This window comes from Canis lupus, chromosome 4, assembly GCF_011100685.1.
Source record: "Canis lupus familiaris isolate Mischka breed German Shepherd chromosome 4, alternate assembly UU_Cfam_GSD_1.0, whole genome shotgun sequence".
Taxonomy (NCBI): domain Eukaryota; kingdom Metazoa; phylum Chordata; class Mammalia; order Carnivora; family Canidae; genus Canis; species Canis lupus.
The window spans coordinates 10,540,930-10,568,797 of NC_049225.1; the positions used below are offsets into that span (position 1 = coordinate 10,540,930).

Here is a 27,868-nt window from a genome sequence, read left to right on the forward strand (position 1 = left end):
AAGAGCACCTCCCATGCTTGCTTCAGCCCAAGAATAAGTCTGTGTCTCCAAGAGGCAGACAGGGGCTGGGGAGCATTTTTCTAGATCAGTCTCTGTTGTCCAGACTTCCAAGTTGCCCATCCTTTCAAAAGACTGCTTTCCAGGATGGTTACCTTGAAAATGCTTGCTGCTGTCAAGCAGTTCATGTCCAATAACTCAACAGAAAGTTACCAAGTTGGGCACACAGTGACCTGCCTATGAGGGAAGCCCCAGTGGGAAGGGAAGCTGTGGGGCTGGAGATCTGGCCGCAGGGAGGAGCACAGCCTGCTCTGTGGTCCTGCGGCGGGTCTGAAGAGGTGCAGACTGGCCAGACCACAGGTAAGCGCAATGTCCGGGGTGACTTCTTTTGATCTGAGAGATAGCTACACCGTAACTGAAGGATTAAACTCATTTTGTGGGTAAAAATTCGGAAGCAGTGTGTTGAAGTTGGCAGTTCAAGACCACTAAGATAATGCTAGGAGAAGGAAGAAGAGAGAAGGGAGGAGAGGAGCAGGGAGAGCTGGAGGCTGGACCAGCTCCTCAACTATGAGACTTTTGACATGCTTAATATAAATAGTACTTCAATTCATGTTTACTTTTTCTAAAGACTAATTTGCTAAATGTTTCTCGCACTGCTGTTCAGCTGCTATGTGCTCTTAGGGGGATTTCTCTGAAGAGGTAGCCAGGGAGCAGCCTTATTAGGGTCCCACTTCTCAGAAGGCACTGCTGGTGGTGTTTTTTCCCAGTAGAATGACATTTAACCTCATGAAACGTTTGGGAACAAGTGTAAGGGGCGTAAAGATCCTGCAGCCCCAGTCTGCGTCAGAGCTAAGGGCGGGGGCCACGCCACGGCGGCTCTGCATCCCACCCGGTGCAGGGTTTGGAACAACATAACACAGAGCATGTGGGCTTTTCTTTGGAAAGCTGTCACATGGGTAGCAATCTGTGTGTTCTCCCATTATATAGTTTGATGTCTTGTGAGAATAGAAAGATTTCAAAATTAGCATCAACATTTGAGAAGAAATAAAATTTCTTCCATATGCTGCTTAGCTTGGGTGGCAGCAAAAAAGGCAGAGCTGAACCCCAGAATGTTCTGTTTATCACCTCTCCCCACGGTCCATCCAAAACTGTTTTCAGACGTGCTCCTGCCTCCACGGTGGCCTGAGTTCTGCTTTCTCTGCTCCTCGCTCTTTCCTGCCCCCGTCTCACGCCGGGCCTCTCTGGGCTGGCTTGGTGCCTGCCCTTCCTGCCTCAGCCTCGCCAAACATTGACATCAGGAAGGTGAAGGCCGGCCAACCTCCTCTTCCTCACTCCTTAGCTCTTCTGGCCAGGCCCTCCCGGGGTGACACAAGCCTGGTTGTCTTCCAATTGAGCCACACCATATTCTCCAGAGGCCCTGCCACACGGTCCCTTGACCTAAACATACAAACAGATGACACTGACCCTACGTCAAGGCTCTGATGGGGCCCTCAGATTCAAAGAGCAGAGACCCTCAGATCAAGTTAAGTACAAATTTATGGACTTCTCTGGCCTAGAAGTATTCTGTTTTCTGACTTGTTCATATTCTGGAGACATAGGTCTCTGGGCATTTTATGGTGCCCTATTGTCCAGAAAATAAACAGCTAAGACCTTGACTTTTTTTTTTTTTTTTTGGTAAACTAAACAGTCTCCTGTGTCTCACCCAAGTAAATGACATTTTTCTTGTTCATAAAAGCCCCTGCGGTAAACAATAAATTCTCATATAAAGGAGATAGCACAGAATCTTATTAGATGGGATTTTACTCACCCTGAGGAAACCACCCATTTGATCCAGGTGATCTATCTTGGAAAATTGTCAACTAGTTCAAACTATATAAAAATTCATTCTTGGGGCAGCCCGGGTGGCTCAGCGGTTTAGCGCTACCTTCAGTCCAGGGCCTGATCCTGGAGACGGGAGATCCAGTCCCACATCAGGCTCCCTGCAAGGAGCCTGCTTCTCCCTCTGCCTGTGTCTCTGCCTCTCTCTCTCTCTGTGTCTCTCATGAATAAATAAATAAATAAAATCTTTTTAAAAAAATTCATTCTTAATATGCCTACATCTTTCTATTTGGCCTTTTGTGCTGTCAGAACATAGAGACTCCACTGCCCAGGGTTCAAGAACTGGGCTTTGGCCTTGGGTCTTCCCCATCCCTCATCCCCTTCCTTCTTAAGACCAAGGAAAACAAAATAACTTTGATATTAATAAAAATTAATTTACATAATTTATTATATTAACAGATGGAAGTAGGAAGATACATTGTTTTCTTAACATACATGGAAATAATGGGCAGCATCCAACAGCAATGCATTCTAAATAATTATTCATGGACTTGAAATAGAAAGGAGCTTCCTTACCTGGGCCCTTTGTCATTGGCACAGATCAGTTTACTGAACCAGATAGTTGACATCTTGAAGCCTTTGGGAGTCTAAGGTCAGGAAAATGTCAGAGGAGAGGGAAGGGGAACAGGAATAGGACAGGCACGTGGGGATGGGAGCCAGGGGCTCCCCAAGGGCTCATGGGCATCTCACAGTGGCCCCTGGCATGCTGCCAAGTGGGGTGGTCCTCCCCTGTTCATTCTCTGTCCTCTGCCATCCCCTCCTGAGTGTCACACTCTAGCTCCTGTCCCAGACTAGGAAGACAGGAAGAAAGCATGGAAACAGCCTTAAGCCCATTCTTCTTTCCTGTCCTCAGAATTAGCTGGGGAGTGTTGCTGTATCAAGGAGGCCAGACAGAACAGACTCTGATTTCTCTCTCATGTAGCAGTCCAGAGACGGGAGGGTCCAGGCAGATGGGTGGGCTCAATGAGGGCCTCCTAGACCTAGGTTCCTCCTCTTGCTGCTCTGCTGTCTTCAGCTGTGGTCCTCAGCCACATGGCCACATCTGCATTGTAGCCTGTGGGACAGAAGTGGAGTTGGGGGACAGGATTTTTAAGGCGTGCCACCAAGAAGTTGCACTTAGCACTCTTGCTCACCTCCCATTGACCAGAGGCTAGGCAATGCCAACGCAACCTCTAGGGAGATGAAAAATTTTAGTGTCTAGCTGGGCAGCTCTGCGCCCTGCTAAAGCCCTAGCAGAGGGCAAGAGTAAGAGAATCGCTACTGGGAGCTTGTCGGCAGTCTTTGCCGCATCCTCCCTCCTGGGGTGGCCTGGACACTGAGGCCAGAACATGGAGTCCTGGGCTCCTGCCCTGCTCCGGGTGCTCCTGCATTTCAGTGACTGAGGCTGCATCAGTCCCCTGCCCCCACATGGCCTGATTTGAGGGGCTGGCTGACTACCTTGGCTTCTATTCCAGATTGTGTAGTAGAACTAAGGACACTATTTCCGGCTGCTGACCGCCTGCCTGAGCTTTGAGGATCAGCAGCTGAGACCCTGGCTCTGGCCCCTCCATGTGCCGGCAGGGGTGTCTCTGCTCAAGCAGCCTGAGTCCTCAGAGGCCACAGAACCCCCTTGCCCCCATGCCATTGTCTACCCTCGTAGGTCAGGCCAGTCCTTCTCCCTTGGGCCCTCCTCAAGTGACATGGCACCTGATGGGGTGTGGGAGAGGGTGATGGAAGAAGTGTCTGAGGGAGTGTGCTGGAGGCAAGCCTTGAGCCCTGAAGCACTCAGTGCCACAGGGGCTGTTATGAATTGTGCCCCCCTAACGCCCCATTCCCATGTTGAAGTCTTAACCCCACCACATCGGAATGTGACTGTATTTGGAGACAGGGCCTTTAAAGAGGTGATTAAATTAAAATGAGACTTAGAGTGAGCCCTAGTCCAATCTCACTGGTGACCTTTAAAGAAAAGGAGATTGGGACACAGACACACACAGATGGACGACCCATAAAACCACAGGGAGAAGATGGCTGTCTACCACACCGCGGAGAGAGGCCTCCGAGGGAGTCAACCCTGCCAACACCTTGGTCTCAGATTTCTAGCCTCCAGAACTGTGAGGACGTAAATGTCTGCTGTTAAAGCTGTCAAGTCTGTGGTACTTTGTTATGGCAGCCCTACAGACTGATACAGGGGTGAGTAGGGACAACTGAGGATATGAACTCTGATCACTTGGTTGTCAGGTGCACACTTCCTCACCCCCACTGTGGCCAGGACAGGGCAAGGGGCTCAGACTCAGCAGCAGAATGCAGGGGCTGAAGGAGATGTCAGCCTCCCCTGTGTTGGCAGGGCTCCCAGGGTGCTGTCTACAGCCCTGCATTCGGGAGCCACCCACAGGTACGAGAGAGGAAGGGGCAGCCCTATGGGGCTCAGTCACCATTCTCCAACCTCTCTCCTTTATTATGAGTCTCCAGTTTTTTTCTTAATGCATTTTGGGGTTCTGTGTAATATTTCACTTACCAAAAAGAATCCAATTGGTTTTGCAGAAAAAGAACTTAAAAGCCACTGACCTAGGACAAAACGTTCATTTTATACCTAAGAAAATCATTGGCCAGAAAAGGTAAGTGATGGAACTGTCGTCACATAGGGAGCTGGAAATCTCAGAAACAGAGTCCAGATCTCCTGACTCACAGCCCAAGCGTCTTCCCATCCCACAGTGACGTCTGTCCCAGTGGGAAGGATGGAAGGCCGCAGATGTCTCAGTACCTCTGGACCAGAAAAAGGTTGTGTTCCAGGATCCCAAGGCATCAGCCTGGAGCTCAGGAGGCTTGGGAAGAATGGATCAGTGAGATCTACAGCAGAGTGCAGGAATTCCAGCTCAGCCCTCCATGGGACATCCAGACTTTACTTTCCCTCGCTGTGATGTAGGAAGGGCACTGGAGGAACAGTGAGTACAAGTTACTAAGTGAATTGTTGTAGGTGTTAATGGGAAGCAAGGAGGAAGTCTTAGAAGGAGCAGAGTAAGTGGTCTTCATCAGTGCTCCTCAAATTTTCCATGCAGATTCTTACTGAGTAGGTCTGATGAAGCCTGATTTGAGGTTTCTCACAAGGTCTCAGGTAATGTAGATGCTGTGACAGCATTTATGATTTTATGTGTCAACTTGGCTGGGCCACGTACCCGATTATTTGGTCCAACACTATACCAGATGTTTCTGTGAAGGTATTTTTAGAGTGAGATTAATATTTAAATCAGTGGGTTTTGAGTAAAGCAGATTGCCCTCCATAATGTAGGTGGGCCTTATCCGATCAGCTGAAGGCCTCAAGAGAACAAAAACTGACCTACTCCTAAAGAGGGAATTCTGGCAGCAGACAGCCTTTGCGCTCAAACTGCGACTCTTTCTTGGGTCTCCAACCACTGGCCTGCCCTTCAGATTTTGAATTTACCAAGCTTCCACAACGATGTGAGCCAGTTCCTTAAGATGATCTCTCTCTCTCTCTCTCTCTCTAAGATTTTGGACAGGTTATTCCAGTATTATTTTTTTAAGATTTTATTAATTTATTCATGAGAGACACAGAAAGAGAGAGAGAGGCAGAGACACAGGCAGAGGGAGAAGCAGGCTCCATGCAGGGAACCCGATATGGGACTCCATCCCAGGACTCCAGGATCAGGCCTTGGGCCGAAGGTGGTGCTAAACCACTGAGCCACCCGGGCTGCCCTGGACAGGCTCTTCCAATTCTTTGCTGCCTTCTCTGTAAAATGGAGATTTTACATTTAGCACAGTGCCTGGCACTACTTAGGAAACTCTTAATAAATTCGAAAAATAACCTTCATCTACACAGTGGGGATTATCACCATAGTACTGGGAAAAACTGTTAAGAAGTCTCGGCTTCTCTGCCTTTAGGAAATCTTGCCTCCACTCCTTCTAAGCAGTTAAAAACCTCATCTTCGCAATCTCAAGGAAATGAGATTGTACTGACCTTTTCCTGAAACCCAGCATCTCTAGACTCAATCCCTCCAATTGTGTTTTTAGTCTTGCATCCTGTCCTGGAGAAAGCCCTTCCTGGCACGTGAAGGGACCAGCCCTCTTTTCCGGCCTGTCTGCTCAGTCCTGGTGGCCTCACTTCCCACCTCTTTCCTCGCTGCCTAGCAGGAAGAAGAAAGCAGCAGAGGGTTTTCCAGTCAGGACATGCTTGCCATCAGCTTTTTTGCTGTTAACAGAGCCAGCTTTCTCTTCCTGTTTTAATTGGCATCAATCTGTTTATTACCAGTGTGGTTCTTTGGAGAAAAACCAGAAGAACAATCTCATATCTGAACAGCAAAGAGCACTGGTCTCCTTTCTGCTTGCTGCTTGCTGTCTATCTTTAGGACTTCTGGCTCCTTCTGTCTCATGGGCGGGCAGGCACATTGAGTTAGTGTCATGTGTAGAGGAGTTGACTGGTATCAGGAGAAAGTTTCTGCAGCACTATGGGTAGCTCCAGGAGTTTTGCACAGAAGGGACTTGGAGGTAGGAATTTGTTGGCAGGTGGGGGAAGGTACTAGAATTGTCCTACACCTGTGTCTCTAGAGCAATCACTCTGGTTTTGTTCAGAAGCCATATTATAAAGCATGGAGGTGGCAAACTTTGACACTGGGCCAAATCTGGCACATCTCCTGCCTTTGTAAATAAAGTTTTATTGGGATACAACCCATGCCCACTCATTTGCCTATTGTTTATAGCTTCTCTTGTGCTACAGGGGCAGATTTGAGTAGTGGTGACAGAGACTGTATGACCTGTATGCACAAGCCTAAAAATACTTACACCTTGGCCCTTTGCAGGAAAAGTGTCCCAACCCCTGACAATGGCAAAGCAATGACAATGACAATAACAATGTTTATACAAACATGAGAATGCATCCTTTGCACATTTCAAATAATATTTGTATCTGGGGATGTCTTGGTGGGTGTGATAATAACGATGCCTTGTGAGGAGAGGAGCGTCTGGTTTTCCTAAGCTGCCCATTTGTACCGTGATGGTTCAGATGCTTGCTCCTTGGCCCAGGATTTGACTCTGCAGAATGTCAGCCCTAAGGTCCTGGCTTCTGCCTTGTGTTCAGGTCCAGCTTCTGCCCAGAGCTCCTGCTCTCCTCTTATTCTGAGTTGTTTCTCAGTTTTTTCAGGCCATGGGATCCACGGAAAATGACATTATATATAAAAGGATGAGGCTGCCCCCAGTGAAAATGCCATGTGTAAGAACTATGCCACCCCAGGCCCTCTCCAGGCCCCCAAGACTGAAGCCCAGGCCTGTGGATGAGGGCAAGGCCACTGACTGCCTGGAAGTTATCACCACCCCTGAGGAGTCTGAGTGAGCGCTCACGTGGGTGGTAAGAGCTCTTTGGATCTGCTAATCCAGGAGGTCAAGGAGCATGAGCTACACTTTCCTGCTCCTGCTCCAGGATGGGACCTCCTGTCCCCAGAGCTCCCAAATGGACTGACTGTACCACCTTAATAAGCACCTGGTACAGCATTCTAGATCCGTGGATGAGTTCTCCAGTGTTTTCTCCTCCCTTTCATTTAAGCCTAACTGAAGTTCTGACATTAGGCCAGACAGCTCCTACTCCCTCTGTCTGTAGCTGAGGAGATGGGACCTTGGAGAATGGAAGCAGGCTGCTCACGGTCTCATAGGACCCAGGCTGGCGAGGGCCCGCAGCACCTTCAGGGGTGTGCTGGTGCAGTAAGCAACGGGCTCTCTCCTGGAAGTGGGAGTGGAGAGTGTGCAAGCACAGCGCCCGCCTGGTCCTGGTGTAAGTCCTCCCCCAACCCCCTAGGCTGGGCTGGCACATGGGTGCGGCTGGGCCAGCGTGGCAGGAGGAAGAACGGGGACTGTGCGCCCAAGGCAGGCTCTCAGAAAGGAGGGTCAGGGTATTGGGCCCCTGCAGCTTGCCTGTCATGGCTTGACACCCGGCTCTGCTACTCACTAGATGTGGGGTCTGAGAGTCAGTTCCTAAACCTCTTGGGGCCTCCCTTCCCTTCTGAGGGCTGAACAGGCATTGTGGGTGCAGCATGGGAGCAGACCTGACACAGGAAGAGATCTGGACGCCTCACCGGGACTCTTGGACTCTGGGAGCTGGTGTGCAGAGAGCCCTGAGCGCACCCACCCCCATCACCCACACACAACTAAAAACGAATACAGCACTGAATCATATATTTACAAAACCCCAAAACATTCAGAGGTTTTTCTCATGATGCCTATATCAAAAAAGTTTTTTTAATGAAAATCATCAAAATCTTAAAAAACGAAAAGCGTTGGGGTCCCCATGTTGATATTATACTAAATTCTTACCTTTTCTATTGGATGGCCCAGGATGGAGGTAATATGTTTGGGAAAAATGGGCACCTGGTATCTTTCAGGACCCAGCTGGAAAAGTAGGAAGAAGTAAAGGTGTCCAGCTTGGGGTAACTAGTCTGGGCTCTATTTAGACGGATCCCCACAGGATTGTGCCCAACTAGCTGCCTTACTACTTGTCTCAACCTCTCCTGAAGTGTTTGCTGACTGCCTCCGAGTGCCTCACAAAAGGGTGAAATCCGTCTGCTCAGAGCTGGCTTCGAGCCCAGCGGGTGCTGCTGCCACAGTGGATGTTGGCCAAGGGCAGAGAAGGGTCAGGCTCGGGGGGCCTGGGGTCGAGTGGGGAGTCAGGAGATCACTGCTGAGGCTGGCAGCCAGGGTTGGCTCCCCAGATGGAAGGAGAAGCAGATGAAGACAGGAGGTGGGGTCAGCACTCCCCTGCCTCTGCTGTGTGATGGAAGGGTTTCCTTCCTCTAGCACCTCAATGGCTTTGATTCTCCCTTTGATCTTCTCTCCTGGTTTGGTCCCCAGCTTGTCCTCAGGTGAGAGAGCGGAGCCTCAGGTGAAGACCTGTCTGCTGGCTGGCCTCCACCGTGTGGGGGGGGCCACTGCTTTTCAAGCCCCCACCCTTGGCTGGGCAGGGGTCAGGAGAAGGGTGCACCTCCTTTCCTGGGGCAGAAGAATATACCCAGGACTCAGCTCTCCCTAAAGTCATCTTCACACCCCTCTCATGAACTCATTTTCCCAGTAAGTAGGCTAGAGGCGGGTGATGGGCTGAAATTCAAAGAACTAGTATTTGGCCACTTTTGGCGCCTCTTGAAGGTGCTCTATTTTGAGGACGTCTCTTTAGAAAGCAATGCACAGGGGATCCCTGGGTAGCTCAGTGGTTTAGCGCCTGCCTTCGGCCCAGGGCGTGATCCTGGAGTCCTGGGATTGAGTCCCGTGTTGGGCTCCCTGCATGGAGCCTGCTTCTCCTTCTGCCTGTGTCTCTGCTTCTCTCTCTCTCTCTCTCTCTATGTCTCTCTTGAATAAATAAATAAAATCTTTAAAACAAAGCAATGCACAGGTGCTCACAAACTGTCCTTTTCAGCAAAGATCTTAATGCAACAGGGCAAGTCCTCACGTGACATCCTGTTACACTCTCTATACTGATTCTACATCCTGACTGTGGGACCAAAGAAAGTCCAAAGCAATTTGAAAAATAGGCAAAAACGCAGCAAGGGTCTAGGTGCTGTTTTCTTAGTTGCTTGGCCATCCCTTTCAGTCAGACTCCTAAGGGGGGCTGTGCCCCAAAGAAGGGGAGGACTGCTGGTCTGTAGGGAAGTGTGGTGCATTGCCAGCTTCCTCCGCACCCTGGGGCTGCCTTGCCCACGGTCTCCTGACCCCTGCAACTCTTTCACCAGGTCCTTAGGTCCCCTTCCTCCACAAATGAGGCCTCATTTTCTAACTGGATTCTGATTTAAGCAAATGTTTTATGTTTTCATCATTTACCAGTTGAATCTGGGATCTACTGCATAGCTGAATCCTATTTCGTGGGGGCTCTGTGGCTCCGTGCAGGTGGATGCACTGAGACTTCCCCTGTGTGGTCCTGCCCACGGCCTCTGTGGGCACTCAGACCCTGGCGTGACAGGCTCCCCCATGTGCTCTGTGTCTGCTCAGCCTTCTGCAGGAAAATCCATCACCTACTCACCCTGTCCTAGCATTGGCCAAAGGACCCCTGACCTGTGGAACCAAACAGCTAGGAAGCCGGGTCCCCTGAATTTCCTTGGCAGACCAAAAAAAGCTAGGGACAAAGGCAGAAGGGAAATGCTGTCCTTATACTGCTTTCTCTGTTCTTTCTCAACTTCCTGATTGTCCTATAAACCTCTGTACTGTGAGTCTCAGTAAGGTGCTAGGTGAGGAAACAGAGAAGTGTTCCTGTTTTAGCTTAACTACAAACTCTGAACTTTGTTACTTCTGCTAAGTGACAAAGGCTATGCACTACTGGCCCTCAGGATGGTTGTGAGGACAAAGCTGGCGACCTGCAAGAGAGAGTTCCCAGGACAAATGTCTGCACAGATAGGGTACTTGGAAGAGGCGGAGGTCCTTGGGTCCTACCAGCCAGAGCGGAGTCCGATTAAGGCAGAACCGACCTGTGCTTTGCCAATGAAGAAATCTCTAAACAGAAGTGTTGGGAAAACACAGCAAATCCAATAGCAAGTCCTTTCCAGAGGCCTCCTGGGCCAGCGTCTGCACCAAGTCAGTCTCTTAGTGTCCCACACAATGCCTACCGGATTCGCGTTTGTTACTGCAGCTGCTGATGGGAAAGGCTCATGATCAAAGCTATGCTTATTTATATACCTCCTTTATAGACAAAATTCTCAAGTCTTTCTGTGATATTAAGGAGGTCGATGAGGCATGCCTGTTTTGTGCACGTGTCTGGTATGTGCATTTATGGACGTGAGTCAGAACCCAGGGCCACCTGTTCCAGACTCCCATGACAAATACTCAATGCTGTCAGACCAGCGCTCTGGGTCTTTGTGCCGTGAAGAATGTGGTCACAGTAGGGTTAAGCCCGGAGAAAACGGAGGCATGCAGCAGATCTTGTTCTTCCAAGGGAGACTTAGTAGATAAGACAGAAGGCAAAACCACAAACTGGATGCAGCAGGGACAAAACAGGCTCTTACTGTGACACAGATTGGAGAAATGTGCTGCCCTTGCCATTACCCTCCACCCAGTGTGAAGGGCAGAGAACGCTGTGAGCACCCAATGGCTTTATTATGGAGTAAAGTTTGGATGACCTGGGCATGAAGTCACAGATCTGGGTGGCCAGACCCACGGGACACCTCAGCTGTGTGAAATGATGCCAAGAGCAAGTCTGCACACCCCAAAGAGCACCACCTCCTTTCAGTTCAGCTTCACTTTTCATTTCACAAGAGGGCCTGTGAGCCAAGGACAGAGCATGGCTGGCCTTGGGTGGCGGCATCTCTCCAGTCGTTGGATGCTCAGAAGGCTTCTTACAGATATTTGCCTAATTCCCACTTTAGACTGCACCCCCTGGGTACTTGGTCCTGGGCTTTGCAAGCCCTCCGTGGGCTCTCAGGCTCTGTCTCACTCTTGGAGTACATCTGTTTTATGGCTGGCAGAAGAAATTCAAGACCTATAGGCCATAACCAGATCTTAAACAGCAGTGGCTTTGCTGAAATCAATTTCCCAGTGACAGATGAAGCATGGACTCCATCGATCACCTCTTCTCATAGGCTCCTTTCTCTCTCGTGGCACCTGCCAGCCAGCTGGTGCTCACCAAGCTGAGCTCTCTAGAAAACCATGAAGATAGATGTCAACTCCAAGATTTCAAGTCCTTGCGCCTTACAGAGCCAGGATTCTTGGAAACACCTGTCTGGGTACTTCTGTCGCTCTCTCAATTGGCTTGTCTGTCTGTCCATCTCCCACACACACATGCACACAGGGGCATGCACATACATGACCTTTAAAACTCCCTTTCTCTTTATTTTCCTTTTTCTTTTCTTTTTTAAGGTTTTGTTGTTGTTGTTCGTTTGTTTGTTTTAGAGAGAGAGAGAGAGAGAGAGCGCGCACCGGCACGCATGAGAAGGGGCAGAGGGAGGGGGAGAGAGAATCCTGAGGCTGATCACAGAGCCTGACCCAGGGCTTGATCCCAAGACCCTGAGATCATGACCTGAGCTGAAACTATGAGTCGGATGCTCAACCAACTGAGCAACCCAGGAGCTCCTGTTTTCCTTTTTCTCAGCATCTTTACTTATCACACTTAAAATACTGGATATGCTGTCTCTTCCCCTTGTAGGTCCATATCAACTTTACTCTCAGGTTTTGTGTAATTTCAGAAGGGACAGGAAAGAAAAGGTATCTTGGCAAGACCTTCTTTTATTGATCCATTCATTGATTCACCGAATCATTCAAGAAAACTCCTCTGCTACGTGCTTTGCTAGTGGCAACAGGTGAGATGATAAATGTGATGAGGTAGCCTCGCTCTCATAGTGTTGGGTGTCTGGCAGGAAGCCATCGGTGTTTGGAGAAAGTTCTCCTGCTACCACAGACGGATGCCAGCCTTGCCCAGGCCACAGTGTGAAGCCAGAGTTTGGTCTCAATGCTTCTTCCCTCATTCTTCCTCTCAATATCCACCCTTTTCTGCTTTCTCACTGGGCCCAGGATCCCAGGATGATGGGTGGTCCCTGTGACCTCATGGCTGGGCCATGGCTCCCCTCTCTGCATCCCTACTCTTCATGGTCATGGTCTGCCTGCTGACTGCCCTTCCCACACAATTGACCTCAAGAGTCACCACTGACCACTGAACTGAAATAATCACACCCACCCTGACCACCCCTTGAGACAGGGGCCCTCTCAACTGATATCCTAGCATATTTATAGAGATTGATAGCTTAAAGCCTTTTATCCCTAAAATAGTACTTGAATGAGGCAGTGTTTTTGTAGCATTTTAAAACTCAACACTGAAGCTAGGAGAGGTTGAATGACCTGCCCAAGTTCATGGAACTCCTAAAAGGCAGGATCAGGCATCAAACCCAGATGTCTGACTCACACCTGCTTCTCCCACCAGGTGGAATCATGAGGTGGCCAGGGTTCGGGGACAAGCTCTGAAAGCTGTAGAGTGCCAACCAAACACGAGGTACTAGTCTGCTTCTGTTTATAGTTGTGATTTTTAGGATTTTTAGGGCCTCAACCCAAAGTCCATGGGAGATTTTTTGAAACCTCAAACCCCCTACATGATAGTTCCACACTTTGCTGGGTGTTACTATGATTTATTGGGTATGCCTTCTTTAGTAGATGGGGAGGGCTCTTGAGGTGGTGAATATAGAATGTGTAGGGGATGGGGGGCCTGGATCAGGAGTAGGGGAAGTACATGAAGGGACCCAAACTCTTGGCTATGGAATTACTAATAATAAGATAAATATGCTGAGTTAGTCCAGGAAGCCCTTGGCATCTGAGTTTTCAGAAGGTCCAAGGTGTTCCTGGACACCCTTGGGAGCTGATGGCCCTGACCTGGCCTGCACCTCAGAGCTGATCATTGGTTTGCTGAGTTTATCCCCTGCTCTAAAGACGGCTTCCACTCTAGGCTCAGCTGAACTTCTCTGTTTTGAATCACTTTGCCAGCCTTTGGCTTCCTGAATGTTTGAGAGAATAGAAATCTGGATAATTATTAATTGGCCATTTAGCTGGCAAAGAAGGGTATGGGTCCTAGAGCTAGCAGATGGAGCAGCAGCAATGAGGGCACAGACCAGTCTCCCCAGCTCCTGGCCTCTTACTCCTGTTCTCCTCTGGGCCTCCTCCAGGCTGCCCCTGCCTGCAACTTGCCAGCTCCCTCTACTCTGCACTTCTCTCTCTGTTCAGTTTGATCCTTTCTCTCCCTGAATCTTTCTTTCTTCTCCCCTCAGTCCCCTTTCTTCATTAATTGAAGTTAATTCATAATATGACTTTGAGGCTCATTAAAAGTTATTTGTAGGATTTAGTAAGCCAAAACGTGTTTATTTAAATATTCATTGAGTTTAACATCTTCCATCCTTCTCACATTGAACTTCTCATGTTCAAGTGAATCCCAGTGGCTCTGTCCAAATTCTGTCTGTCTGAATTCTGTTTTAGGTAGGTCAGGGACCTTGAATGCTCACCCTTAAGGGCAATGAGGATGTGGATCTGGGCAGGTGTTCTGTCCACAGTTTGCTGCTTGGCTCTCACTCAGCAGATGTTATGCTTGATCCCTTAGTGTACTTCCCTGTAAAATACAGGCTTCCTTCAAGGAATGGCAGTTAATGCATGCCTCATTCTGAGCTGGGTGCCTGGAAGGACAAAAGAAGTAACAAAATACCTGTTATTCTGGGAGTAAGAATACTAGCCTGGGTATACTGGGAGGCTGGTTCAGAGAACTCAGCTGCATTTCCACAGAAGAAAAACAAGACACAAAGGATAGCTTTATGCCCTCACCCATTCTGCTGAGCTCCAAGACAGGCTCTCTTGGCTGATAGCCAGCCTTGGGAAGGGAGATATGCTTGTACACTCAGGCTGGCATGATTGCAAGGTGCCTCCTCATTAATTTCTTCCGTTGTCACTGTGCGTGAGCATGTGTAGCTTTAGGAGGAAGCAAGCAAGCATTAGGAGCACCTGACAGAAGCTTCTCTTTCCTCCCAGGTCTAGTGCGGGGGAGGGGGAGGTGCGGGGGAGTGTGTAGGAAACAGGGATATGCTCACAGGAGGTGATTATGCAAATAAGTAAATGATTTTATGAAGAGTTCTTAATAAACATAGGAAATGTTTATGATTTGAGGTTATGTAAAAAAAGGCACACTCCCAAATCACCTATTACATAGTGGGAACTCCATGGCCACAATGGTCCTGAGGGGGAACCTGTAGGGTGTCCTGCGTCAGGACCACATTCATCTCTGGGAGTCTGGTGGCCCTGTGGGCAGACTGAGCGCCGACAAGCATCCTGGGAGGGAACAAGGCCTGAAGGAAGAGATCTGTGCTTGGCCAGTGACAGGGCTTGGAGGGGGGGATATTGACCTTCACTTTGGCCCCGTCCTCATGGGTTTCCATCTCTGTCCTGAGAGTGCAATCTGGGAACACACAGAAGAGAGCCTTTGCACTCAGGGTTCTGTGGGGTGCTGGGTGGCAAGGGCCCAAGTGCCTTACCATCTGAGAGTGGCAAGAAAGGTGCGGGATGGCCCCTCTACTCTGCCTAGGGCTGCCTTTCACCTCTCCTGCAGAGGGTTCCGGGAGGAAGGGGCAGGGTACCTAATGCAGCCAGCACTGTCTAGGGAGTCAAGTCCCCCTCTCCAGGTGGCTTTTGTCCTGAATTAAATGTGTCTTTTATTTTTGGTTTTCTGATGTTTTGTCATCTGGGGCCTTGTTGACCCTGGAAGGACTGTTCCTCCCGGGGCTAGTCAATTCCTAAAGATAGTAAACAACTCACCCAAAGGTCTTGCTTTCCCAGTGCAAAGCAGCCAATCCAGAGCACACCCCATTCCCACCTCCTCATCCAGCTCTCGTTCTGGGCTACTATCTGCCTGCCCTAAGTGCCCAGGGCCAGGGATCAGAAAACAAGGGACAGGCCTCTGTCCCCAAGCCCTGAAGTTATTCATGCTAGCCAAACCTCAGCCTGCTTGCCCTGCCTCTCCCATGCCTTTGCCCAAACCATAGTAAAAGGCTCTTGCCCACGTTTGCTCTTACAACCCTCCCGACCCACCCCGATGCTTCCCTGAGTGTCCTACATGATCCCTCGGTGACGTAGTGTGCCCCTTTCTTCTGGAATCTGTGGGCCACAAACTATCTTCTCCTTGATGGTAGTTTCCTGATCTGTTAGCTTTGTTGTATATCAAAGAAGGCCTGGGCCTGGCCTGAGGAGGCCAGGGGAATAAGAGTAGGCCATGGATAAAACCCATGAAAGTCAGCAGGGAATGTGCCCAGACGATGCCAGAGTGGGTTAGGTGATCTTTTCTGCTTCTATGTACCCATCTTTTCCAAAGGTCAGCAGTGAGTATGCTGTACTTGGGTGATGGAGGAAAGGCTAAGTTTTGTTTTTGTTTGTTTTTAAGTGGTCTCGGTCTCTGCAGAGGAAAGATGAAACAGTGGGAGTGTGTGCTCTGCCAGCACCATCTCTGCTTCTTTGGGTCTTGATGAGAAGCAGCAAACCGGAACCTCTACACCCGGAGGCAGGAACCGGCCCCAGTGTGTCACCTGCTGATCAGCCTCATATCCCGGCCCCCCAGCTGGAGAGACTTTCACTCTGTGAGTTCAGTGAGAAACCACATGTGTTCCTGGAACAGATTCTCGGCCGACTCCAGGGATGCTGGTGGGGCAGCTGTGTCGAATTAGCAGGAGTGGGCAGGCCCACCCCACACAGCTGCAAGACAGCAGCCCATGGGGCCAGAAAGGAAAGGGAGGGGATGCTGCGCTTTCCCAGCCTTGGAGTATAGGGACAAGGCTCAGGGTGGGTCCCAGGCAGGCTGTCCTCAGTCTCAGGCTGGCGAGTGCAATGGAAGGCACCCAGCCTTGGCATCAGGAGACAGACAACCTTGCACAGTGCCCCCTGCCAGCTGATGAGCTTGCAGACATCATTTATCCTCTAGGTATGATTTTACCACCTGTGAAATGGAACCATCATGGATGGGTAACATTTTCAGATCCTGACTTGTGTAACATTTCAGATCCCTCCCCTAAATCTAGTAAAGATTAGGCTCTGAGTCCTGTGCCCTCAGGGTGGCAATGCAGGTGAGGAAGAGATGGGATTAAAGTCTTCTGACTCTTCTTTCCAAAAGCCTAAGCCTCAGAAAGAGAGAGGATTCATGGGGGTGGCGTGTGGATCCATGACCTTCAGCCATGCACCAGAGCTCCCCTTTGATCACATCCTCCTCAACACTTGTTTCTTTTCTTTTTTAAAAAAATAACGGCCATCCTAATAAATGTGAAGGGGTATTTCATTATGGTTTTGATTTACATTTTCCTACTGGCTAGTGATGTTCAGCACCTTTTCACAGACTTACTGGATATCTGTAGATCTTCTGTGGAGGAATGTTTGTTCAAGTTCTTTACCCATTTTTAAATTGGGTTGGTTGTTTTTGAGTTTTAAAACCTCTTTATATATGTTGGATATTGATCCCTTGTCAGATACATGATTTCCAAATATTTTCTCCCATTCTTTGGGTTTTGGTTTCACTCCCATGGTAGTGTTGTTTGATGCAACAAATTTTGCAGCAGTCTTATTTATATATTTTTTCTTTTGATGCTAGTGCTTTTTGTGCCATTTCCAAGAAACCATTGCTAAAACCAATCTCAGGAAGATTTTTCCCTATGTTTTCTTCTAGGAGTTTTATAGTTTTAGTTTTCATGTTTAGGCCTTTGACCAAGTCAGATTATTTTTTGCATACAGTGTAAGGTAAGGGTTCAATTCAACTTCATCCTTCTGCATGTGGCTATCCAAGTTTCCCAGCATGGTTTGTGTAGTCTGTCCTTTTCCTACTGAATGACCTTGGAAGCCTTGTTAAGAATCAACTGACCATATAGGCAAGGGTTTATTTCTGGACTCTATTCTACTTCACGGTCTATATGTCTATCCTTATGTCAGTTTCATACTATTTGGCTTTTGTTGTGGCCTCAGTAAATTTAGCAATCAGGAAATAGGAGAGCTCCAAAATTGTTCTTTTTCTAGATTGTTTGGTTATGTGGGGCCTCTTGAGCTTTAATATGAATTTTATCATATTAACTAAATCTTTAATTATGTGTTAACATTTCTCCATCTTTATTTCAGTTGAAACCTCTTCAAATTATTGTGGGATATGGAGAATAAACACATGAGCCCTTGGGCCGGTTGCCATGCATCCTGAGACTATCTGCAAGGGCCCTCCAGTACAAGTGCCTGATCGCACTTCATGCTGATGTCTTAATGAGAAGTTTAAGGACGGTGGTTGTAAAGGGGCCCACAGTGCTTCTGGAAAACAGCAACAACAAACTATAGTAAAGGATGACTCTCCTTTTCCTGGGAAACTTTACCCAAAACGATTTTAAATCCTCTACAGTGAGTTTATCAGTCTGATAGAAACTTCTAGTTTATTGTTACTATTATCATTATTAATTTTGTTTTATGTTGTTTTACCCATCTGTGTGTGTGTGTGTATGTGTGCACATGCTACAGAGGAGGCAGAGGAAGATTGATTGTTTTTCCATCCCTAAAGTGGCACAGAAGTGCCCACCTCACCTCACTCCTCAAAGGGACTGCCCCTTTACCTCCTGCCCTAATACACTCAAGGATTTGGCTTCATTATCACTTTCAAGGAGCTCAAAATTTGGCAAACTCCTTCTGAAACCCTTCACAACCCCCTGTGGAGAAGGTCATCTGATACCCATCCATCCCTTTGCTGCCTTTGGAGTTAACTCACTCCCTGCTCATGACTGGACAGCCAATTAATAGCAAAGCTGGAGAGAGAACAGGACTCAGGAGCTTCCCGTTGGTTCCAGAGCCTCCTGAATCCAACTCATTTAAACTCCTGCTGTGGCCCAGGATGGTGCCCAGGGCTCTCCTCTTGAACATGCATGTACAGAATTCTGAGAATGAGGCAATGAGTCCCACTCTTGTTGTCATCCCTTTCTTCAGTGCTCTGTCTGCTGCTGAGAAATCGACTTGTGAGCTTCCAAAAATGAATTTTAGATGGAAGAATTGATGAGAGATAAATGAGACAGGAAGAAGAGGCAGAGGAAGAAGATCTTTTTTAACAGCTGACTCCTCTTCCCCTCAACTTGTGTTTATAAGACAAGGAGTTCAACGGATGTTTGGTGTCACTCTTGGCTCTGTCGCCTGAAAACTTGAAACAGATACAGTGTGTAAACCTTTAAAATGAGTAAGAGGATATCTGGGCCGAGTGGGGAACAGCTCCCAGTGCGGCCAGATACCACATCCCTAGCTGATGCTGAGGCCTGGCCCAAGGACTTCTGGCAGGACTGCCCCCACCAAAGGTCCCAAGACCTGCCTCCACAGGAACCAGAAGGAGGGAACAAAACCTCCTGGGACAACTGGTCTATCCTACTAAAGAGTTGTTTTGAGCTCCCTTCTCTTGGTAGCTAATGTTCCCTTTTAAAAGAGAGACCCCAGAAATGCCACAGAGTAGCCTGTGCTAATATTCCAGTGCACAAACCACCAACCAATTTGTACAGTGGGCTGGTTTGGCCATAAATGTAAGATTTTTTTCCTCAGAGTCTATACACAGATAAGTGTGTTTGAAAATTCTAACTCCTTTGTGTGTGATGAAAGCATTCAGAAATTCAAACTGTGGTGTTCTGCTAAGGACTTATCGAGGCAAGACACTATCTAAACATTTAACTTTGACAACAGGCCAGCAAACAGAAATACCATATGTGAATTTCCTGCTTGTTCTTTATCTGAGACATTATTGGTGGTGGTTCCGTCTTTCCTCTGTAGCACCCCCATCTTCCATACTCATTTAATTATGGAATTAGTAGAAACTGATTTCAAAAATACGATCCAGAGAACAGGCCAGTTGCATGGGCATGAGACAGAAGGACCTGTATTTGATTTAGTTCTCTGCTGTCAGTGTCTCAAGATTCTTAATAACTTTTGGACAAGGAGCCTCATAATTTCATTTACCACATTTGCGAATTATGTAGCTGGTCCTGTTCGGATATACGACTTCCCATCTTGGCTCAAGCTTGTGGTGTGCCTTTAGACAAATATTCTACTCTTTGGGCCTCCGTTTCCTTGTCTAATTTTCTCCCCAAGGGCAGTGGTTGCATATTTATTTACTGTAAATTCCCAACCCCTAGCATGGTGCCTGACACATGTAGGTGCTCAGTAAATACCAGAGGAGTGAATGAATTAAGGTCAAATAAAATTTGTTGCTGGAGATTTGAGAAAGAGTGCTGAATTACAGAAACACATTTCCTAAGAGTTATAAAGACAAGCATACTGAATGGTCAATATGAAATGAGGATGACAACAACAACACTTCCCATCTGATAGCTTGGCTGGTAATTTACTAAATAGTGGATGAGAACAAAAGAATAGAGCTTTCAGTGAATAAACCTGGGACCGGTGCCAGACATTTCATTGGATCTTATGAATTCCTCATCTTTACATGAGCATTCATGGAAAAAAGCCTCACAAGCTATAAAGAAAGCTCTGGATATTACATTTCAGGCCAAGGTCTAGTTCAGATGCAATCTGGGAAAAGCATCATTTGGAAAGCTGTCTGCCTGCAGAATTTTATTCCTCATTAATATTTTGGTCTTACTCAAGACAGAGGCAGAACTAAAGCCTGGGCCTGGGAAGCAAGATTTCTTGTGAGGATGTGTTCAGGCAAAAGTGTGGGCCTAGCCCAGATCGAAACGAAACACCAACTCCAGCAAACTGGGAGGCATTTAATCAATGGCTGTGTTGGCCTCTGCCTCAGACTTCTTGATCATCTTCCTTGCCTCTTTCCCCATCCCTGGGCACTGGCATCCTCGGCAGAAGCTTCATTTAGAATGTGCCTTACCACTGAGCTTCTGGGGGATACAGGCACAGCTGTGCCTCAGATGTGAGCAGGTAACTGATCAACATAGCTGAGCTTTTACTCTTCAGTACTAAGGTTAGAAGGGAGGTCACAGACCATAGTAGCTACTGAGTATTGGATACCTACTATGCGTCAGGTAACGTGTCAGGTGCTTTGTGTATATTATGTTCAATCCTCAAAGTTCCTGAAAGAACCTAATATTATACCCATTTTAAAGATTTATTTATTTAGTTTGGAGAGAGACAGAAAGAGAGAAAGAACATGAGTGGGAGGGGCAGAGGGAGAGGGAATCTGAAGCATGCTCCACACTGAGCATGAGCCGGGTACGGTGCTCAATCTCATAAGCCTGAGATCATGACCTGAGCCCAAACCAATAGTTTTGGCTGAGCTTAACCAACTGCACCACCCAGTTGCCTCTATTCCACCCATATTAAAGGTAAGGAAAATGAGGCTTAGATAGGTTATTTGGCTGAGTTCAAGCATTTACTAATGGTACAATTGGGATTGGAACTCATAATCCAGATCTCTCTGTCTCTAAAGCTTATACATATGCTCGTTCTCATCTACTACCTGCCTCCTGACTTCAGGCTTGGCCATGACTCCTGATAGAATTTGGGTGGGTGTGTTGTGGACAATGGCTCTAAAAGCACTTGCCATGAGAAAGCGTGCCTCAACAAACCATTGTCCCTCAGACTCAGCCTCAAAATGGGCCGTGTGGAATAGACTGGAACTGGGTTTGAAGCTGGAGGGTAACTGAGTTTTGGGGCCATTTGTTCTACACAGCACCATTACAGCAATAGCTGATTAATACAAGCCTAGTGTCCCTCCATAGGAAAAGAGAGCTGAGGTGATACATATTATGAATTCAATAAATTCTTATTTATTGATTACTCACTCTGTGCATTGAGTTTAGTTCTGGGGAATACAGTAACTAATGAGTCAGACACCATAGGCTTCCTTGGTTTTGCTTGCTGATTTATCCTTTTCTACCCAACTTTTTTTTTTTTTTAAACAGATTTTATTTATTTATTTGAGAGAGAGAGCGAGAGAGCGCACACAAGCTGAGGGAGGGGCAGAAGGAGAGGGAGAAGCAGGCTCCCCACTGAGCAGGGAGTCTGAACAGGGCTCCATCCCAGGACCCTGGGATCATGACCTGAGTCCAAGGCAGATGCTTTACTGACTGAGCCACCCAGGCACCCCTTTACCCAACTTTTAAGTGTTAGCATGAAGACTCCATTATAGATCATCTCATTTCTCTATAGCCCTTCCTAAGCAACTGTGTCTCTGTCCAGAGCTTTAATTCCACCCACATCTATAAATCTCTGCTGTGCTGAGCTCCAGATTGGCAGAGCTAACCAAATTTCCACTGCCTACTTCACTTTGCCACCTGCAATCTATAGGCCCTCCAAGCTTAACATTTCCAAATCTAAACTTAATGTTCCATTTCCCCAAATCTGAGCTTTCTCCTTTTGGCAACCAGAGAGGAAGTCTTGTCCTCATTCTGTGCTGACAGAGCAACTCGTACTTCTCCTTGTTAGAGCTTACAAAAGTCATAATTAAATCTGTTAGGTACTTGTTTGTCTCTCTCATGGGAATATAGACTGCTGGAGAGCATCCACAGATGTGCAGGTGATTATATATATTCACCTGCAAACTAAGGTCCTAACTTTCCCATAGCTCTCAAGGCTTTCTGTGGTCTGGCCTCAACTTACCAGGTAGGCCTAACACTCTCCACTCATAATTGCTCTTTTGCCAGAAAGGGAAAGACCCTTAAATGTAGGAAGAGTATGATCTATTGTCCTGCAAATGCAGGAGGATGCTCATGGCCCTAGACCTTGCCTGCTGGCTCTGAGGAACAGCCCTCTCTGAGTCTGCTGTCCCCAGGAGCAGACGCTTTGCTGCCCCTTTTACCACTCTGTCTTCCCGCTTTCTGAACTATCCCTGTGCAGCACAGAGAGAGAGAGCACAGAGCAACTGAAGCAAAACTGAATCCTGGCAAGCGGAGGCTGTGGAAGGGAAGGTGGCCTATGTGCTCTGACCCCCTTGCGTCAGAGCTCACATCAAGCCCTGGGGTTGGTGTGTCACCTTTTTCCTTTTAACAATTTTCGTGTACTACAAACTCTAATCTTCTTGTCCATTTCTGGAAATCCCCTCATTTTACTACTTTCCCAAAGGCCCATTTAAAATTTTGGCTTTGCCATGAGCAATGTTTGGATCTGAATAGCTCTAAGATAAAGTGAAATGTTTCAAGTTAACATTTTCTTTTGTTTCAAGATTTCATGTGTATTTTTTTTTCTGGTTAAGACCGCAGTCCAAAGTCCACATTTCAGATAGCACATCCAAGCTGCAATCTCAGACCAGTGAGCTCATGTGGTGTTTGTCTTGGCTCAGGCCGCCTGGCCCAACAGGCTCTCAGGGTGGGTCTCCTGATTAGAGTGACAGTGACAGTCCGACAGTCCAACAGTTGACAGTCGGGTCCTGAGATTTTGTTAAAGATGAGGCCAATCAGCCTCCTGGGGAGCTCCAGCACCTTCCTCAGGACCTCAGGAAATCGTCACTGATCCCCGGTTGGACTTCCTTTGCACCTCTGTGGTCTTTGACATTGGCCAATGCTCTTCCGCTCAACTAGGATAGTGGTGGCAGCTGGTCAGGGACATTCTAAGCAGGTTGTGAGGCAGACTGGGGAGTATACACATCCCTGACAGTCTCTCTGAGCAGATGTCATGCCTGCATCCAGGGCCTGGTTTTCAGGCCTTTGCCCATGGACCAGCTGATCAGCCCATTCCTCACCTGCCAAGTACAGTTAAACACACAGAGACCACACTGTCCAGTGAGAGCTGCACCCATTCCTGTCCTACCCTAGCCTGAGTCTTTGCCAACATCCACACCCCTATCTAGAATCCTCCTGTGCTGTTTCTAAGTTGCCCCCAGAGCCCCACGAGGCCTCTCCTTGCCTGTTGGCATCAAAACTTCCTCCAACCTCACAGGAGCTGGCATCCAATTTCTTTTCTAATAGACCTCCAAGGGCCAGGCTCCACAGACTCTGGGGCTCAGGCCACTTGGCAGCTTCTGGGGATGCAGAACTTAGGGCTTCCAGTATCTCCTGAGGTCCAGGGGGGATGACCATGTTTGGACTAAGGTGGTAGCACCATATTGATTACATTTTGAATTCTGTGAGGTGGCATAGAAACTAACTACCACTAATGATACCTTTTCTGTGAGAAAATATAATGTGTTTTCTATTCACCTGTTCCACACCCAGAGCTCTGGGATGTGTGGGAGCAGCATCTGAGCTGTTAAGTTTGGGTCTGGAACAGGCCAAGTTCAAACCCAACCATTATGGCCAATGGTTTTCATGGCCTTGAAGGGCTATGTGTGGGTAGCATAGCCAAACCTCAGTAAATGAAGTAAAATGAAGACAATAATCAAATTTTTAAGTCTTTGTAAGGGACAAAGAAAATGTATGTGAAATCCACTGCATGAGGCCTCCCATATAGCTCTTGATGCTATATAAATCCTAACCATCCTCTCGATAACTTGTTTCTAAGTAAGAGATCACTTGTCTGTTGGTAAAGATCTTCCATGGAACTTTCTGGAAGAATATAGCAGTACAATAGAGGTCTTAGAATGTGAGGGTGGGTTCTGATCTGTCACAGCACTGTGTGACCATGTCACCCACAATGACTCTGGGCCTTGCTTATCTGATGTGTACTATGAATGGTTTGCCTAGAATTGTTGATTTTCAAGCCAGCTCTGGCCACACAGAGATGCTTGGGGAAGAAGAAGAGAGGGGGAGCTCTGTGCCCATCTCCTGGCTTCTGCAGAAGAATCTTTCTTTATCAGGGCCCCCATAAGCTTTCATTTGAAAGAAAGTTTTGTACTTACAAGGGAAAATTGAAAACCCCAGAACTAGGAGAGAAGTAAGGAATCCCAGATCTAACATTCTGGAACTGAGGCTCTAGCAGTCTAGCATATGACAAGCTGGCATTGCACTCTGCTCTGTAAAGGTTTCCCTTCTGTAAAGGTTGACTCACTCACAGGATGGTAATGAATTCTTGTCAGGGAGAATGGCGCCAGGATCCAGCTCATAACCAAGTAGGCTGAACAACACTGATTATACAAAGGGCATGTCAACTTGTCGCAAAGTACCATATGGTTGATTATTTCTAATAAAATGAGCTCACATTGGATTGCCAATCTGTGTGTGTCTCCACTGTCCCAGAAAAGACAACCTAAATTGATTGAAGGCTGCAAGTCTTCAGAAACTGCATTGTGGATATGGTCATTGAACTCAGCTGTCACTACCCTTAAGCCAATGTGGCCAGCAGAGATGTGCATGTTGATGGGGTGTGCTTCTAGGCTGGCTCTCTACAGGTAATGGGGTTATGCTGGGCATGGGGTCAGCATGGGCTCCTCACCAGGGGCAGCCAGATGGTCTGTGACAGATGCTCATATGTTGCCAAGTCCTCACTTAGTTCCTTTTATTTCTTCTCCTGCCATTGTCCCCACCCAAGAGACAGAGCTGGGTGGGGAAGGGAAGTCAGGAGGATTCTAGGGGTTTGGGGGTGCTGCAGTGGCAAAGTTCCTGGAAGCAGCCTGCTGTGTAACTTGTGACAAGATGGCTCCACTCACTGCCTTCCTTCTAAACCAAGCCTGGTCTCTGCCCCAGTCACTCTGAGGTCTGGGGAGAGTCTAGAGCTGCTGCCCAGGACAGCAGCCACAAGCCACATGTGGCTATTGAGCACTTTAGGTGTGGCAGTTCCTAATTGAGATGTTCCGCCATGGAAAACACATACTGGATCTCAAAGACTTAGTACTCAAATAAAGAAAGAACATAAAAATTTTATGAATAATCTTATATAATAATTTACATATATCTTACTAATAATTACACGTTGAAGTGATAACATTTTTGATATAGTGAGTTAAATAAAACATGCAATATTACTAAAATTGATTTCACCTCTTTCTTTTTTCTTTCATGTGGTTACTAGGAAATGTAAGATGACACATGTGGCTCATATTAAAATTCTGTTGGATGGCCCTGGACTAGAAAGAATCAGATTTGCAAGAGGCCCAAATGGACCCTTTCAACAGATTCAGCAATGTTCACCAAGCAACTCTGTGTGCCTAGAGCTGTGTTAGGTAAGGCAACAGGGGTGGGGAGTGCTCCGCTCTCTGCCCCACAGATGACTGGCTGAACTGCTAGGGGAGGGTGGGAGGGGGAGCTAGGTGCCCTGATAGTCAGAGGGGCTTGGAGAGCAGTGTCCATGGCTACTCTGGGTTATACCGCCACATCTCCCTAAGAATGTCTACTCCTGGAGCGTGCCCTAGAAATGCACAACAGAGGACATTCACACATGCCCACAACAGTTCCCAGAAGCACACAGGCCAAGACAGTGGAGGATCAGTTCTGACCATATGCCCGAGAGCACCTGGCCCTCCTCTCTCCTCCACTGAACACCCTCACCATTCCCATGTGGTGACTGTCAGGCCCAGACAGCTCCGAGATTTTGGGGAGCTGCCTGTCCTCCTCTGGGTCCTCTTCCTGTGGGGAGAGCCAACACGTAGTGCAAATCCCGCGATCATTTGTGGACAGGATAGACAGTCTGATAGAGAAGGGCAGGAGGGAAGGAGAAAGGAAAGATGTTGTCACAGTCCCCCCAGGGGAAAGCCATGGCTCACCTTGGACAGATGGACTAGGGCAAGGTGTGCATGAGCAGCTCTGGCACTGCTTGCCCTCAGCAGGTGAGGGAGCACGTGTGTGGGGGTGGGGGGTAGGGGGGTTCCTCCTCCCTCCTTCCTGCCTCCCTCCCTTGCTCTCTTCTCCCTTCTTCCTCTCTCCTCCCTTCCTCCCTCTTGACTTCTCTCCCCCTCTCTGTCCCCACTCCTGGCCTCCCTCCCCCCTCCCTCCCTCCTGCTCTGTCCTTCCCTTTGATGCCTGGGACTACAGCATGGGAAGAAAGCAAGGCTCCTGCAAACATAAAAGCTGAAGGTAAACCCCAAAGCTTCCTTTGTTTTCCCTTAATCTGCTTCAGGCTCCCACTAGCTCAGTCCTAATTGAGTTAGTCCTTGAGTGAAAGGGGGTTTAGAGACGTTAAACTGTTATTTAATCACAAGTGGCAGGTGGGGTGTGGGGCAAAGGGCAGGAGAAGAAGGGTCCGTGGGAACCCTGAGCTGAGGGGCGCCCTCCATGCCCTTTCATTAGTATTTCAGCCAGGGTTTTCCAAACTGCTGACCATAAGCTATTAGGGGATTGGGAAATCAGTTTAGTGGATTTCTACCAGAATGTTATAAATGTGGGGGTGGCCTAGGGTGGAGAAAAGGAACAGAAGGCACTGCATACAGTAAACAGAAGTGTTGTTTTGTGAAATTTTTGATTCAGGGGTATGTGTGCTTGCCCACGTGCGCGCGCGCGCGTGTGTGTGTGTGTGTGTGTGTACACCAGGCTGTAGGTCACCAGCACCAAAGTATGAAAGCTACTCTGATGTATCACACGCTTCTAGAAGTAGAATCCCCAATGTGTTTGGATCTGGAGACATGGTAACTCACAGGGAGTGGAGTACCCATCAGGCGAACAGAGCTCTGCAAGAGGGCCGGGGAAAGGATTTGGGGTTGGGGTAAGGGGCAGGCCAGAGGACTTGGAAATAGGAGTTGTGGGCTGTGGCAGAAAAGGCAGCGGGGGAGGTGGGGGTGGGAGGTGGGTGAAACCGAAAGACCTGAGGGTCTAAGCCAAGTCTGAACACAGTAGCTGGACCCCAGTGGGTGCGTGGCTCCTCATGCTGAACGTGCTGAACAAGAGAGGGACATTGTCTTTCTGCATGTTCGTGAGTGATGGGGGAAAGGAGGACGGCAAGGGGCAGATGGTCCTGGAGAAATTTCAGAGCACGCTAGCACGGACCCACAGTAGGCAGCTTTCCCCCAGCCCAGAGGACCTTTCATTTTTTTTTTCTCTTTTAGATTTTATTTCAGAGAGAGAGAGAGAGAGCGCATGTGTGCAAGCATGAGCAGGGAAGTGGCAAAGGGAGAAGCAGACTCCCCAGTGATCAGGGAGCCTGATGGAGGCTCCAGCCCAGGACCCTGGGATCACGACCTGAGGACCTGAGCGGAAGGCAGACACTTCACCAACTGAGCCACCCAGGTGCCCTGAGCAGAGGGCCTTTCTATTTCAATTTTTAAATAGCCCACCTTATTCATTTGCCTTTCATCTTTTATGTGTCACAACAGTCAAAGAACCTATTAGTCAAATAATGAGCACTTGGGATTCCCACTGACCTATTTGTTCTATTTCTAAAATAATTTTTCTCGCTGAATTTTTTCTTTTGGTTCCCTCTATGTCTTATTCCCATTAAACTGAACTAGATCGGTAAGTGGGGTATATTTGAAAAAGCAATCAGAATGGTGAAGTAAATCCTGGTTGATACGTAGCCCTGTGGAAGGAAGCAGCTCATCTCTAGAAGAACAAAGACAAGGCCCTGCGATGCTCCAGTGTGCGTGCCTGGAGGCCAATCCGACAGCTCCCAGGCCGTGAAGGTTACCAGTAATTGTCTGAGAGCTACGTGATTCCTTCACACCCATGCAGAACCCTGAGAATCTCATGGGGAAATAGAACTTTATCTCCAAGACAAACTTTGAAGTTTAAAAATAAAAGCAGGCCCGCCGTTTCCTAGA

At 48.0% G+C, this 27,868-nt stretch overlaps 1 long non-coding RNA gene across 5 annotated transcripts; it reads left to right on the top strand.

Moving 5' to 3' along the window:
* The first annotated feature begins 208 nt into the window (after positions 1-208).
* On the top strand, positions 209-27,868 carry LOC111095446. Of its 5 annotated transcripts, XR_005357829.1 has the most exons (8): positions 3,871-4,044; positions 4,396-4,469; positions 4,567-4,796; positions 15,731-15,923; positions 17,443-17,709; positions 25,192-25,342; positions 26,151-26,192; positions 27,158-27,213. It is a non-coding gene; the product is annotated as an uncharacterized LOC111095446 (long non-coding RNA). The 5 variants fall into 5 exon arrangements; XR_005357830.1 differs by lacking the exon at positions 27,158-27,213 and adding an exon at positions 27,560-27,868 and having other exon boundaries at positions 4,396-4,796; XR_005357828.1 differs by having other exon boundaries at positions 4,396-4,796.